Source organism: Hyperoodon ampullatus, assembly GCF_949752795.1.
Source record: "Hyperoodon ampullatus genome assembly, chromosome: 18".
Lineage (NCBI taxonomy): Eukaryota > Metazoa > Chordata > Mammalia > Artiodactyla > Ziphiidae > Hyperoodon > Hyperoodon ampullatus.
The window spans coordinates 57,077,505-57,093,999 of NC_136931.1; the positions used below are offsets into that span (position 1 = coordinate 57,077,505).

Below are 16,495 nucleotides of genomic sequence, written 5' to 3' on the forward strand. Positions count from 1 at the left end.
TACCTCTTTAAATACCTTGTTTCTCCAAATACAGGCACATTCTGAGGTCCTGGGGGTTAGGACTTAAGCATATGAATTTCGGGTGGGGACACACAATTCAGCCCATAGCGGTGACACTGTTGTAGAAAAATGTCTTTCATTTCGTACTAAAGTTGGCTGAATTGTTAAGAGCATTTTCAAAAGCACGTTCAGTTATGTGTTAAGATACATGATACTTATTAGCCTTGTTCCTTTTTTAACATTGAAAATATTTTGTTTGCTTGCCTTGATTCTGCTTTTGCTCACTGAGATTTTCGAGCAGTTTCTCCGTTCACGTTAGAATGTTCTCCAACAACATTCACATCATCTTGGCTTTGCAGCCTTCCCTCTACTCTGGCCAATACTGTGTTGCTAGTTTTTTTTTTTTTTTTTTTGGTTCTTTTTTTGTTTCTGTTTTTTTTTTTAAATAACTCTGCTAATTTAATCAAAAGAGATATGTCATTGTTGCTTTAATTTCTATTTTTTTTACAAGCAGGATAATTTTTTTCCCTGAAGTTTTATTGGTCAATGATTTTTCTTCTGTGATTTACTTTTCTTGTCCTTTGACAATTTATATTTTAGTTTGTCTTAGCCTCTGGACTTTCAAAGATGTATTATATATTAATAACCCATTTTTCTTTGCATATCTGTGTAAATTTCTTTTGCCACTGTTTCCCTTGGAAGTAGTTTTTGGTTTTATTTGCACATGGTTTGTTTTGCTGGGCTTGTAAATAAAACATCTGTCACCATTGTCTCTTCTTCTGAAATCCACCTCCTTAGAGGCAGTCAATTTTTACCTTTTTAGCTAAATGTTTTGGTACTTACTTCCTAATCCTTTAATGACACCCTAATATAGTTCTGTCTCAGATTCCCAGGTTTATGTTCGGCCCTCTGTCATATACTCGCACCTGCAGCATTCACATGCATGCTTTTCACGCTTACCTTTCCAAGAGGTGGGTTAAACTGTGATTAGCTCAGTATTCCCTGAAATCAATTTACATCTCCTGTGTGTCTCTCTCTACATAGAACACCACTTCTGACACTTACGGTCACCAAATGTGCAGGGATTTTTCCCACCCCAAGCAATCCTCTGTGACACCAGCTGGGTGTCCTACAATTCAGTTCAATTCTGACACTGTCTACCTGGAGACAGTGTCAGATCCCATATGTTAAGGGCTCAGTTCTTCAAGACTCCCCCCACACCCTTTCAAATGCCAATGGCACATCCACCTGTGCTTCTGACCTATCGGCTATAAGTCAGAGGTTCTCACAACTCCCTCCTTGGGTTCAATTAATTTACTAGGGCGGCTCACACAACTCAGGAAACCAGTTTACTCGCTAGATTACCAGTTTATTACAAAGGATAATTAAAGGACACAAATCAACAGCCAGATAAAGAGATATATAGGACGAGGTCCGGAACAAAGGAGCCAGTTTGTCACGCGGCCCAGCAGTGAGGCCACGTAAGAATCATGGGATTAGAGATGTGTGCAGTGCAGCCAATATTCAATTAATAAGTCACTCAGTTTATTGCACACAATTAGCACACAACACAGGTTAGTCAAAATAGGGAGAAAAGGGGTGGGGAGTAAGGAGTCAACTGGCCCAGTACTCTCATTATAAGGAGTCTGTCAGTAGGATGTAATGGTTACACCCCAGGGGATCTTGTGTCGCTCAGTTGCTCCTTCTGTTCCAGCAAAGTCGTTCCTTATCTACCCTTTTTTTTATCACTCTGAGATGCTCCCAGCCCTATACCAGACATTTCACAACAACTAATGGGGAAGTTCACACTGGCCACTGTGACTCCATTTTGCACTACTTAACATAGCTTAAATCCTATGAATTTCACACAGAGGAGTAGGAATCATAACATAAAAGAAGTCACATCACTGGAAAGCCATATGTATCGTGGCGAAAAAAATCATTAAAAACACACCCTTGGGGCTTCCCTGGTGGCGCAGTGGTTGAGGGTCCGCCTGCCGATGCAGGGGACACGGGTTCGTGCCCTGGTCCGGGAAGATCCCACATGCCGCGGAGTGGCTGGGCCTGTGAGCCATGGCCACTGAGCCTGCGCGTCTGGAGCCTGTGCTCCTCAACGGGAGAGGCCACAACAGTGAGAGGCCCACGTACGGCAAAAAAAAAAAAAAAAAAAAACACCCTTGAGGCTTCCCTGGTGGCACAGTGGTTGAGAGTCTGCCTGCCGATGCAGGGGACACGGGTTCGTGCCCCGGTCTGGGAGGATCCCACATGCCGCGGAGCGGCTGGGCCCGTGAGCCATGGCCACTGGGCCTGCACGTCCAGAGCCTGTGCTCCACAATGGGAGAGGCCACAACGGTGAGAAGCCCACGTACCGCCAAAAAACCCAGAAAAAACCCACACCCTTATACGTAAGTGCCTGTTCACCAATGATGATTAATTCTCATTGAGCTGGGGTATGTTGTTACAGGGGTCCGTGTCATTTGAGGACGTGACCATAGACTTCAGCAGGGATGAGTGGCAGCAACTGGACCCTGCCCAGAGACGACTGTACCAGGATGTGATGGTGGAGATCTACAGCCACCTCTTCTCCGTGGGTGAGCACATCTGACCTGGGACTCTTGGACGGGCCTCCTTGAGGAGATGTCCTTCCTTCTTGTGGCATGCAATGGGACATCTGAAGAATGTAATCAGTTTGCCCTTGGCTTGTCCCAAACTGTTCTTTCCTTTTGGGCATCTTTGAGGGTTACTTTGTTCCTAGTGAAAGGTGTTGACTTTTCTGATGTGCCAATAAAGCTTCATTGAATGGCCTCTGAAGCCCAAGACCACATCCGAATGCAATATCCTTGGTATCACATTCCCAACCCAGAGATCATTTTCAGGATGGAAAAAGGAAAGGAACAATGGATGGGGGAGGCTGAACTCCCACGTCAGAGGTCTCATGGTGAGTGACTGTCAAGTCGTGAAGATGTGAGGGGCCGTTATTCAACCTACCACACTTATCCATTCCCCCAGTGGTGGACACAGGTTACCTCCTACTCCCAGTTTCTAAGGCTAATGCCGCCAAACATTATTTTGTAAATGTCCCGTAGGGGCCAACATAAGAATTTCTGAGGTGAATAGTCAGGAGTGGGATTGCCTGATCACTGGATATGCCTACACTGAATTTAGCTAAGTAAACCATGTGGCTCTTCAGGTGGGCTTCACCATCCACACTGTCATGTGGGAATGCACAAGGATTTGCATTTGTACATCTTGCTTGCCAGCATTTAATATTTACCAAATTTCTCATTTATGGCCTATGTTATGATAGAGCTGTTTCATGTTTTAATTTCATTTTTCTAATAACAGAGCATCTCATCATTATGTTACCTGACTGGATATTCCATCTGTATGTTGCTTTTGTCATCTTGTTTTATCCCTTTGTGGAGTTTCCTGAAAGCCTTTTTTTTTCCTTTTTATTTGCCCCCTGAATTCATCAATTTTTTTCCTGTGCTGCATCTTTCTTCTTTACCCCTAATTGCGATGCCTGCAGCTTGGGCCTCTGTACTTCCCTCTGGTCATCCCTTCACAGAGGAATTACTTTAAATTCCTTAAATTTAAAGGAATTACTTTAAATTCCTTAAATCCCTTTAAAGTGCCCTTCTATTCTCAACACTTAGGCCTAAAAATTTTTTTCTGATGATCCCTTTATCAACCCCTCCAGGCCCCATGCCTAAATTGTGTTCTCTTATTTAGCTACATGGTGGACAGTTCCCATGGGATGACTCACTTCCTTATTTTGGGGAGCTCAGAAATTGGAATCATTACACAAATCAGAAATTCTTCTCACCTTATACATTTTGTCAGATTCTTCTGTTTCTTGGCTCTTCCATCTCAGTCTTCTAACTCATTTTCTTATTTTAGAAATTCTACCACTTTTTTTTTTTTTGGCCACGCCACTCGGCTTGCAGGATCTTAGTTGCCTGACCAGGGATTGAACCCACGCTCTCGGCAGTGAAAGTGCAGAGTCCTAACCACTGGACCGCCAGGGAATTTCCCCCATTTTTTCTTTTTTTTTTTTAAGGTATTTAAAATTTTTTATTTATTTTATTTATTTATTTTTGGCTGCGGTGGGTCTTTGTTGCTGTGTGCAGGCTTTCTCTAGTTGCGGTGAGCAGGGGCTACTCTTCGTTGTGGTGTGCGGGCTTCTTATTGCAGTGGCTTCTCCTGTTGCAGAGCATGGGCTCTAGGCGCCCGAGCTTCAGGAGTTGTGGCTTGTGGGCTCTGGAGTGCAGGCTCAGTAGTTGTGGTGCACAGGCTTAGTTGTTCCGCGGCATGTGGGATCTTCCTGAACCAGGGCTCGAACCCATGTCCCCTGCATTGGCAGGCGGATTCTTAACCACTGTGCCACCAGGGAAGCCCCATTTTTTCTTTCTGAAAGTACAGTTTAATTGACCCTTTTCGTTAATTCCACGGGTATCACCATAAACCAGCTCCCTATTTTCTCATGCTTGGGTTATTTTGTTCCTAATGGGATTTGTGGATTCCCGGTCATCATGAGTTCAGTCAAGATGCCATTGACAGATTTTATCACCCCAAAGATTGGTATTTTGTTTCTTTTTTCTCAGATTTTAATAAAAAGAAATATATATACATACACACACACATACACACTAAAAGTGATTATAAAGAGCATTCTCATTTTTTAAAAATAGTGATAGATGACTGAGGTTTGGGGACAGGACAAGGGTCTGGGATACAGTTAATCCAAGTGATGGAAGGAGAAAAGAAACAAGATGTGATGGTCTTATCATACTCAGTATTTATATCTCTGGTAGGATAAAGTAATAGTAAAATTTAGCCACTTTTTTTTTTTTTTTAAAGAATCTGTTGTTATGTTCTTACTAGCGAATAGGATGATCAGTGACTCCCATTCTTAGGAAAAGATGACATATTAAGTAGCATAAAGCTGAAAGTTATAACAAAGAGACCAAGGACCAGTATAATAATTTCCAGAATAACTTCCCTCCTATAAAACACTTCTAAAAGGCAGGTCAGCAGGAAGCCTTACGTTCTGTATTCAGTCGGGTGTTGAAGTTTCTCTCTTGTCATTGCAGTACCATTTTTTATGATGTTGCTCTGTGGGACTGAATGCACTGCACCCAAAGCCAGGTTCTACTAGGCAGAAAAGGGGTGGAGGGTATTGAGAAGCTGTGATTTATTACCCTGGCCAGAAGTGGTGCATAATGTTGTATGCACATTCCATCAGCAAAAACAGTGTCCCTCACATCTCACTGCAAAGGAAACTGTAAGCTGTTACGTGGCTTGGCTGCCCTGTACCTGGCCACAGTTAACCTCTGTGGAAGAAGGGTGAAACAGATTCTAGGGGACAGCTTGCTTGTCCAGTCTTCCACTGTACCCTTCTTAGGATATGCATATTCCTAAGTTCAAGAAAACAAACTTCAGTTTCATGGAGAGTTGCAAGTTTGGGTATAGGTATTCTTTCAGTGCTTGGCTATGTCAGGATTGATGCTTTAATAGTATTTCAGAGGAATATCTAGGGCTGATGGATTTTGTATTGTTTCTCACGAGTGGGAGGAAGCTGGGAGATGAGTTACAATTTAGATCTGAAAGCTAATGAAGACCTATACAGATGGTCCCTGACTTATGATGGTTTGACTTATGAATTTCTCAACAATGTTACAAAAGCCATAAACGTTCAGTAGAAACCATACTTTGAATTGTGAATTTTCATCTTTTCCCAGGATAGTGATATGCAGTACCTTACTCTTGTGATGCTGGGCAGCAGCTCCCAGTCAGCCATGTGATCACGAGGGGAAACAACCAGTATACTTACAACCTTTGTGTACCCAGATAACCACTGTTTTTCACTTTCAGTATAGTATTCAAGAAATTGCATGAGATATTCAATGCTTTATTATAAAACAGGCCTTGTGTTAGATGGTTTTGCCCAACTGTAGGCTAACGTTAAGGGTTCTGACCACATTTAAAGTAGGCTGGGCTAAGCTACGACGTTCAGTAGGTTAGGTGTATTCAATGCATTTTCAACTTATGATATTTTCAACTTCTGATGGGTTTATCAGGACACAACCCCACTGTAAGTCGAAGAGGCTCTGTACTCTGAGCCCCTTCCTTCAACCTTTGGCTATCCACAGATGCTGCCCTATGGCACACTTGCCTCTTTTATCCTGTAGTCATCCCACTAGGTCTGGGTATCAAGACCGCCTACATGAGTGGAGCCAGTTTGCCCTGGTTCAAATCTCACTTTCCCCAAGGCTGAGCAAAGTGATTTGGGCTAATTATTTAACCATTGTGTGTTTCCTTTTCTTCATGTGGAAAACCGGGATAATAAGTAGTTAGCTCCTGGGGTTGTTGTGAGGATTGAATGAGCTTATGTGTACATCACGTAGAACACTGCCTGGTGAATGCTAAGTGCTATACAGGTAAGTGCCTGACATATAATAAGGGCTGTGCAACTGTTTTCTCTCATGATCACCATCAGCACCACCACTGGTATATGACTCAGCAATTTCCCTGTGCGCAATCTCAATCAGCTCCATGTGACTTTTCATCTATCCTTTGCTAACTGTTCACTGTATCTATTTCATCTTTTTCTCCTTCTAGAAGGGGAGTTTGGGCTTGAAACCCCACAATGGGAAATTTCTGAAACAGCTTCATTTCACAATGAGATGTTGGATGAAGTCACAAGAGATGGCTCATGGTGTTCCATTTTAGAAAAGCTGTGGGAAGAAGCTGACCAAACAAAGAGAGATCAGAAAAATCAAAGTAAATCTTCACATCAGGGGGCTTTCCTCAACAAGAAAAAATTGAACACAGAGAGGGACTGTGACTATAAGGACCCTGGAAAAATCATCCATGCGAGGCCCCACCTTGTTTCTTCACAAAAGAGACCTCATAAACACTGCTCTTTTGCAAAAAGGTTGAAACCTAATCTAGAAGTAAATCATCAAAATCAAAGCAACACCACAGAACACCTTGATGAGATGGTTGAATCTGGTCAGCTATTCACCCACAGCTCTTCCAGTGCCAGCTGCAAAAATACTCATACAGGAGAGAACTTCTGTGAAGATAATTCATGCACAAAAGTCTTCGGCCATAAACAGTCATTCACACAACATCAAGTTCACACTCAGGAAAAACCAGATAAGTGCACTGAATGTGGGAGGGACTTTACCCAGAAGTCACACCTCCTTGAGCCACAGAGATTCCACAGTGTAGAAAACCTCCAGGAATGTGGTAAATGCGGGAGAGCCTTCACCCCACAACCAAAACTTGGTGTATATGTGACAGATCATACAGGTAACATACCGTATATATGTGAGGAATGTGGAAAAGTCTTTGTTCAGAGGCCAGAACTGGTTACACACCAGAAAGCTCACACTAGAAAGAAGCCCCATAAATGCCATGAATGTGGAAAAGCCTTTTTCCAGATGTTATCTCTCTTCAGACATCAGAGAACTCATACTAGAGAAAAACTCTACGAATGCAGTGAATGTGGGAAGGGCTTCTCCCAGAATTCAACCCTCAGTATACATCAGAAAATTCATACTGGCGAGCGACAGTACGTATGCAGCGAATGTGGGAAGGCCTTCACCCAGAAGTCAACACTCAGCTTGCACCAGAGGATCCATTCAGGGGAGAAGTCTTATGTGTGTATTGAATGTGGCCAGGCCTTTATCCAGAAGGCACACCTGACTGTACATCAGAGAAGTCACACGGGAGAGAAACCTTATCAGTGCCACAACTGTGGGAAATCCTTCATTTCCAAGTCACAACTTGATATACATCATCGAATCCATACTGGGGAGAAACCTTATGAATGTAGTGACTGTGGGAAAACCTTCACCCAAAAGTCGCACCTCAACATACACCAGAAAATTCACACTGGAGAAAGACACCACGTGTGCAGTGAATGTGGGAAGGCCTTCAACCAGAAGTCAATACTCAGCATGCATCAGCGAATTCACACCGGAGAGAAGCCTTACAAATGCAGTGACTGTGGGAAAGCCTTTACTTCCAAGTCACAATTCAGAGAGCATCAGCGTATCCACACTGGAGAGAAACCCTACGTATGCACTGCATGTGGGAAGGCTTTCAATGGTAGGTCAAATTTCCATAAACATCAGATGACTCACAGTAGAGAGAGAACTTTTGCCTGTTACAAGTGTGGACACACCTTCACTCAGAAATCAGAGCTGATTACACATCAGAGAACTCATATCGGAGAGAAACCTTACGAATGCTGTGACTGTGGGAAATCCTTCAGTAGGAAACCACAACTCAAAGTGCACCAACGAATCCACACTGGAGAGAGACCTTACGTGTGTTCCAAGTGTGGGAAGAGCTTCAACAACAGATCAAATTTTAATAAACACCGAACAACTCATACCAGAGACAAATCTTACAAAAGCAGTTATTCTGTGCAAGGCTTTACTCAGAAGTCAGTTCCTAATATGCATATACGTAAATGACATAAACTCTGAATTTCTTGAAGAAAAAAATCTTATGAGTCAGATTTAATCATATATTATAGAATTCATGCTTCAGAAAAACTCTAGGGATGCACTGCATGTCACCAAGTTACACATTTTATGTGAAGGAAATTACTCAGGAAAGAATTTTAAGAATGAGTGGAAATGTCCATATTTGTACTAGCCTCATAAAAAGTTATAAAATTCACTTGGGGAAGAAACCCTGACTAATGCTTTGAGAAGTTTCTGTAGAATACGGTGTAAGACAGAATCTTTAGGTCAGCATATTTATTTATATACACACATACACATACCCTCAATTCTGTAGTGTTTGCTATAGAATTCACTGCAGAACAGGAGGTGTCAATAGATTATATATTTTTTAAAAGAACCTAATATATACAAAGATGAATGTACATTTTTTGGTAAATGCATAAATGTGATTCTAGTCTTCACAGTGTCATTTTTCTCTTCTTTCATAATTAGTTCAGCTCTACCCTCCTCTTTCCACCTCCACCATCTATGGTGAGGCTCTTTCGTATTTTTATACACGCTCCTAATCATTTACGCCAAGAGTCAGCAAACTGGCCATCAGCCAAATCTGGTTGGCCACCTGTGTTTTTTAAATAAAGTTTTATTGGAACACAGCCATGTTCATCTGTTTATGTATTGTCTGTGGCTGCTTTTGTGCTCCAGTGGCACAGCTGAGTAGTCATGGTAAAGGCCGTATGGCCTGCAAGCTGAAAGTATTTACTCTCCGGCCCTTACAGAAGAAGTCTGCCAACACTTGTTATCCACACACACTCATTACTATGCTCATAAGCATACACCTATATAGGTACTCTTTGTTTTATAAATATAAGACCATATCATATACACAGGTGCACTTGTTTTCATGCTACAATACAGCTGTTCAGTGACTACATTAGTATTCTATCAGTATGTGGACATGGTGTAATTTATTCAACCATCCTCACATTTTTTATTATTCATTCTTTCCCCCACCTTTTTTGCTACAAGAAAGCAGCAGAATAGCATAATCTGTAAATGGACAGGCCCAGGAGTCAGGTTTCTGTACTTGCTTCTACATCAATCAGGCAAGATATTTAACTCATCTGTCCTGGTTTTCAAAAGCAAGATGACAACAGTGCTACCCCATGAGTCCTCATGAGAAATAAATGGGTGAATAAGCCTTAACTTTAACTGTGGGGAGAGAACCAGACCTTGGTGAATTTGATTAGGGCCCTGTGTGACCAAATGAATGGAAATGAAAGCATGGGGGCGAGGGATGGCAGAGAGGAGAAGCAAGTAAAATAAAGCCTCCTTTAATATGAAACCAGGTGCGATGGGCGGGAAGGCTGCCCTGCAGCCCCGGCCTCAGGGATTCTGTTCCAGCCTCCAGATACCCCTCAGCCTGGCACTGCGGCTCCTGGGGCTGAGAGGCTGATGTCCACAGTGAGGGTGGTGTAGAGGCGCTGCAGCTCCTTGGAGAGCAGCCTGTATCCCAGCGAGTTCATGCCATCGTGCCGCCACCTGCGACGGATCTGGGCCAGAAGGCCAGGACTAGGAGGAGGGCCAGGAGGGGCAGCCCTGTGAGCCGAGGGCTCGGGAACAGGCCCAGGACTGGCTACCCCCGCCCCCAACCCTGACTCACCTCTGGGGGCTCTGCTTTGGGCTGCAGTCCTGCCCCTCCAGCATATGGTAGCAGCCAAAGAGCAGATGGGGCCGTGAGAGGAGCATCCCACTGAGTTTCAGCCTTACAGGGGAGAGGGCAGGGAGGCCAGATGCCTGTCTCCTCTGATGGAGTCCCCATGCCACACCCAGCCCCTCAGGCCAGAGTGGCTTGCGTCTCCCGCAATCCGACATAGCTCGTGTCCCCTCTCAGTCTAGGGCAGCCTGTGTCCGCCACACCATGGAGGGACCTGCTGCCCCCTGTGCTAGGCTCCCCAGAGCACGGCCCCCTACCTGGAAGTGATGTCATCATCCTCCTGATTCCTGCCCCAGTATGTGTTGGGGAAGCCATTCATCCTGACTTAGTGAATGGGGCGCAGGGCAAACACCCCTCCAAGGTAGCCCCGGTGGGGCAGACTGCAGAGGCAGGGAGAGTTGGAAGCACAGGGGATTTCAGGGAATGGTCCCTGGCCCTTTCCTGGCCAGGATCACAAGGTTGACTTCTGGGTTAGCCCTTCTCCACTCACCCCCATGGGAACCTCTCCCCTGACCCCTAGGATGTCTCCATGCCTGATTCTGGGGCAGTCCTTCCCCTGACCCTTGAGATGGCCCCTCATGTGACCCTGGGAGATCCCCTCCCTGAATCGTCTGACAGGCCATTCTTGTGACCCCATTAAGGGCCCCTCCTTTTATAAGTTCTCCTTCTCTGACCTCTGGTACAACCCCTCTGCCTACTGCTTTATTAAGTGCATCCTGATTCCCCCACTGATAGCCAATCCCACTCCCATTTGACACCCACACCCAGGAGGAAGGTTCTTCACCGGCTACAAGGCCTCTCCCCAGGCCGCATCATCCTCTGCACCATCAGCACCAGGGATCAGGGCCTGGACTACACAGATAGGCGGGGCAAGGCCCAAGGCATCGGGGGCCTGGCCCAGAGTCTCCCACGGGAGGTGCCCTCCCTCCACCTACTTGTACTTGAACCTGTCAATGGCCACAGACACGTGGGCAGGGAAGATGTCACAGATGTAGAGGTTGCGGTCGTCCTTGGGGAGCAGGTTCACATCGTGGAAGAAGACACAGTCCCAGTCCCCCTTCTGCATGGCCTCTCAGAACCCCATGTTGTGAAGCTTGCCCCGGTTGAAGGCGGTGTTGTTCACCTGGGGTGGACGGAGATGCTCGGCACTGCCCTCACCGCAGGCAGCGGTGTCCCCACCACCTGCCAGGCCTGTCCTCTCTCACCTTGTCGAGTGCCATTCTCCTGCCTGGAACCCCTTCTTATTCCCACTGTGGAGGTGGAAAACCCAGACTTGTCCAGGAAGGTGCAATTCAAAGGTGACCTCCCCTGAGAAACTTTTCTTGGATCCCCACCCCCATCCTGGTCAGAGTCAGTATCTTTAGCCTCTCAGCTCTCCCTCCTCGGCCATCTTCAAGGTTCTCAAGGATCATCACCTTCCAGAGGCCATCGGAGGGAGGCAGAGGTCAGGAGTGATTGGGGACCACCTGTGTCTCTGTTTCTACTCCTACTAGATAAAGACTAGGTCTGATGCCCAGGATAGGGTTTGCCTCTCCTCCTCCTCTTCTTTCTTCATCATCATCATCTTGTTCATCACCATCCTAACCGTCACTATCATCACTTATGACTACCATGATGTTCATCATCAGCATCAGCACCATCATCACTATCACTATCTTCATCATCTTCAATATCACCAACATAGTCACCTAACCTCCATCATCACTATTACCAACATCATCATGACCATCACCACTTTGACCATCACCACCATCATCACTATCATCGCCACCATCATCACTGTCATCAGCAGCAGCAGCATCTTAACGATCACCATCATTACCACAATCACCACCATCAACACCACCACCACCATCATAATCACCACCATTATTATCGCTATCACTTATTGAGCACCTACTATGTGCCAGGCATTGGCTTCACTGCTTCATTCTCATTAACTCAATGAATCTTTGTCTCATGAATAAGAAGACAGTGGCACAGAGCCTAAGTGCCCCAAGTTTATACATAGTTATACTAAGTAACAGTGTGCTGAATGAATGGATGGATAAATGCATCGATGGACGGATAGATGGATGATCGGTCCCAACCTCAGATCGCACAGGTAAAAATGGACAAGGCCAAGATTCAAACAGGCACCTAACAGACCCCAAACCCAGTGCTTTAAGTTACCCCTTAGGTTAACTGCCCAATCTGAACAGCCCTGGTCTCAGAGAGACCCAGATTCACTGGGATTGAGCCCTTCCCTTAGACAGCTATTCAAGCTGATCCCAGACTCAGCCAGTCTAGACCAAACCTATAGCCTTTGGTTCTGGTTTCCCCCAGTGCAAGTTCTTCTTGACTCATCAATCCTGCCCCCTGGATACTCTCTGGCCCAGACGCTCTCAGCTCAGAGACTGACAGCTCCAGCCCTGACTCTCCAAGACCAGGCTCAGACCCTTCTGCCCTCTTGCCCGGCCCCTCCCCATTCCTGCTGCACCTGGTTCACCACATAGATGGCATAGTGCAGTGGCTGGTGCTGCAGGGAGGGGTGCAGGTAGAGGAGCAGGTGTTGTGGGTGCTGGGCTTGCCCGCAGTAGGGCACCACTACCGCCATGTGGTGCTGTGTCCAGCAGTCAGGTGGCCAGTATTGGCCTCCCAGCTCCACCAGGGCGTTCTTTTCCACCACCGCTCCATGGTCAGGCTCTCTGGGATCATCACCTTCAAGGGCCCACCGGAGAGAAGCAGAGGCCAGGGATGGTCAGGGACCCACCCCAGAAACCCCACCACCCAGTTGTACTGGGTTAAATCACGCCCCCCACAAATTCACGTCCACCCAGAACTCCAGTATGTGACCTTATTTGGAAATAAGGGCTTTGCGGATATAATTGGTTAAAGTGCGGTCATACTGGTTGACGGTGGGCCCTAAATCCAATGACTGGGGTTCTTATAAGAAGGCCATGCAAAGAACCAGATGGAAAGTAAGTGGCCACAGAGGCAGAAATTAAAGTGATGCTCCTCCAAGCCCAGGACTGCCGGCAACCACCAGAAGCTAGGACAGAGGCACAGGATGGTGTTTCTCAGAGCTTCCAGAAGGAACCAACCCTTGACAACACCTTGATTTCAGACTTTTGGCCTCCAGAACTGTGAGGGAATAAATTTCTGCTGTTTTAAGCCACCCAGTTTGTGGTACTTTGTTATGCCAGCCCCAGCAAACTAACATGCCAGTCCGAAGGGCTCTGAGCTGGGCCCAGTTGTCTCAAAAACGTCCTGCCCTCCGGGGTTTCCCTTCACCTCTCCGTACCTCCCTCTGTGTTCCTCCCCTCATCTCTCTCCTGGCTCCCATGCTTCTCTTGCTCCTCCCCCAGCAAGCTCATCACCTCCTGTTGCTTTTCTTCCTGTTGGCCCTGATGGTCCTCAATCTGTCTCCTGAGCTCCAACCCCAACCTGCCTCCCAAATGTCTCCTCCTGGGTGGTTCTCAGGCCACCCACTCTCCCTACATCTCAGACCAGCCTCCTTCTCAGTTCCCGCTCTCACTGAGGGCTCCACCGACCACTCACTCGCCCCCAGCTGTGCCTCTTCTTTCAGCAGCGGACCATATTTTTTTCCCCAAGATGGCCACAACAGTATCGCTTATCCAACAGGCCCTTCTTTTTATTTATGGCGGGGGCGGGGGCACCGCATGGCATGTGGGGTCTTAGTTCCCTGACCAGGGACCAAACCCGCACCCCCTGCAGTGGAAGCAAGGAGTCTCAGCCACTGGACCGCCAGGGAAGTCCCCAACATGCCCTTCTTACAATGTGGCTCTGACACTCTTCCTGCTTATTGAGAAGTGAGTCTCTGTCCCCACCCCTTAAAACCGGGTGGCCTTTTATGACTGTCCCAGTGAATGGAGGATGGCAGAAGTGACAGACATTATGTGGCTTTTGAGACTAGATCACATAAAAGTCCATTTGGCTTCTGCCTCGTTTCCATGAAGACTCACTCTTGAAGCCTTCAGCTGCCATAGAAGCTCTGAGGCCACCATGCTGTGAGGAAGCCCAACTAGACTGTGTGGAGAGACCCTAAGATCACATGAAGAGAGTGAGGTGCCCAGCCAGCTCCTGGTTGCTTCCACCTGCTGCTGTTCTAGCTCCAGCCTCATCTCACCACAACTGCATGAAAACGTGGACCACAGGTGCCCAGCTGAGCCCCTCCCCCAAATTCCTGACAGCCTCCCAACACACACACTCTGAGAGTTAATGATTGTTTAAAGACGCTAAGTTTTGGGGTGGTTCGGGTTTTTTTTTTGTTTTTTTTGTTTTTTTTTGCTGTACACGGGCCTCTCACTGTTGTGGCCTCTCCTGTTGCGGAGCACAGGCTCCAGACGCGCAGGCTCAGCGGCCATGGCTCACGGGCCCAGCCACTCCACGGCATGTGGGATATTCCCGGACCGGGGCACAAACCCGTGTCCCCTGCATCGGCAGGTGGACTCTCAACCACTGCGCCACCAGGGAAGCCCTGGGGTGGTTCGTTTTGATGCAGCCACAGATAATATATAATCCGTTGTCCCCAGCCACCAAGCCCACTGCCTTCTGCTTCCTGGTCCTGCCCTCTACTCCTCAGGGATTCCTGCCAGCTCCCCGAAGCACGAGGTGCGGCTGGGGGTGTAGGAGGCCCCTGCAAGCTTACTGACGTAGGCAGAGATGATGGGGCGGCTGGGCAGACCCTCCTCACCGAGGTCCACAGGGTGGATCTGGCTGAGGTTGGAGTACACGTCCTGGTGAGGGATTTCCGCAGAGACCTGGACCAGAAAAAGCAGCCCTTCCCCTTCCTCGGGCTTGTCTTGTATGAGGAAGCTCAGGAAGGAGGTGCAGCCGTGGTGGTGGGGGTTCCAGTAGAGGAATGCCCCCGCCAGCAGCAGCTGTACCCCCAGAAATAGCAACAGGAGCCCCCTCCGCTGTACCTTTCTGGGGAAGGAAACAGAAGGTTTCTGTTGGAACAGATGGTTCCTCCCATCTTGCAAACCCCTCACTTTGGCCCCAGGGGGCTCGGTCCCAATCTCCTGCGCCCATCCTTCCCTGACTGGCTCTGCACACGCCACAGAGGGGAGGCCAGAGGGAGAGACTTGCTGAAGCCACTCAGGGCCACCTGCCGTGCGCACATCTCCAGCCTCATCTCTCCCACCTCTGGTCACACTGCACACTGGCTGGGCTGCTCCCCTGGGTGAGTGACCCAATCTCTCTAAGACTCGATGTCCCTGTCTATGAAAAGGGGCTTACAGCTGGATCAGACTCGCTGGGCGAGGACCCGCAATGTGCAGGAGTCAGAGGGTGACACGGACTCAGCACTCTCCCCGGCGTGGGCCAGGTTCTCTCGCATCTCCAGCATCCTGAAATGGAAGGGAATGACCCCACTCCTGCTCTTTCTGGGCGCCCTCTCCCCTCTGCCACCACAAGCACCAAGTAGCCCCTCGCAGCTTCCACAGCCCCTGTATCTCCCTCTACCACCATCTAATCATCCTGGGTTGTGACTGTCTGAGGGTATCAGCCTCCCTCATCAGACGAGGGGCTTGCTGAGAGCAGGGTTCAGGACTGACTCAGTTCTAGGTGCCCAGCATTTCCCGGCACAGCAGGCCCCGGGAAATGGATGAATGCGTGAATGAATGAATGAATGGGTGGATGGATAAGACGCTATTCACCACCTGCTAAACTCCTGCTCCTCCTTTCAAAAGCTCCTTGTCTAGGGACTCTTCTCCCAGTCCTTCACTCTCGTCTACACTCTGTCTGACCTCTCCTGGTCCCTGGCATCTCTGCTGTCACAGCTCTGGTCAGCAGACCTGGACAGATCCGAGTCCAGTCTCTCTCCCTCACCAGCCCGGGAGCTCTGGGAGGGCAAACCTCGGCATGACTCACCTCTGGGTCCCAGCATCACCCAGCACATGAGCTGAGCGTTCACCTATTGATTCATCCGGGTTTACTAAGCACCCACTCTGTGCCAGGCGTTACAGCGGGAACCAATGAGGCAGCCAGAAAGAGAGTCAACAAAAATCTCCGCCCCTCCCCCGCCTCCGCCCCCATGAAACCTGCACTCTGGTAGAAGAGATAGGCAAGAAAATGGATAATTTCAGAGAGTGATAAAAGCCTATATATGAAACGGGTAGAGGAGGAAGGGGAGTAGAGAGTCAAGATTCAGAGAGGTGATGTCAGCCCTGGTGGCTGGCGAGGCGACATTTAACTGAGCCCTGGAAGACGGGGCGGAGGCGGCCACAGGGAGTGTCTCTGGCAGAGGGAACAGCAAGTGTAAAGGCCTTGAGGCAGGAAGGGAGAGAATACCGGA

At 47.7% G+C, this 16,495-nt stretch overlaps 1 pseudogene across 1 annotated transcript; it reads right to left on the minus strand.

Annotated features, from left to right (window-relative positions):
* Positions 1 to 10,522: 10,522 nt before the first annotated feature.
* On the minus strand, positions 10,523 to 14,204 carry LOC307066918 (beta-1,4-galactosyltransferase 1-like; annotated as a pseudogene). Its single transcript has 4 exons — positions 14,163 to 14,204; positions 12,677 to 12,975; positions 11,133 to 11,320; positions 10,523 to 10,577 (listed from the first exon to the last, which is right to left on the minus strand). The product of its transcript is annotated as a beta-1,4-galactosyltransferase 1-like (transcript).
* Positions 14,205 to 16,495: the final 2,291 nt, after the last annotated feature.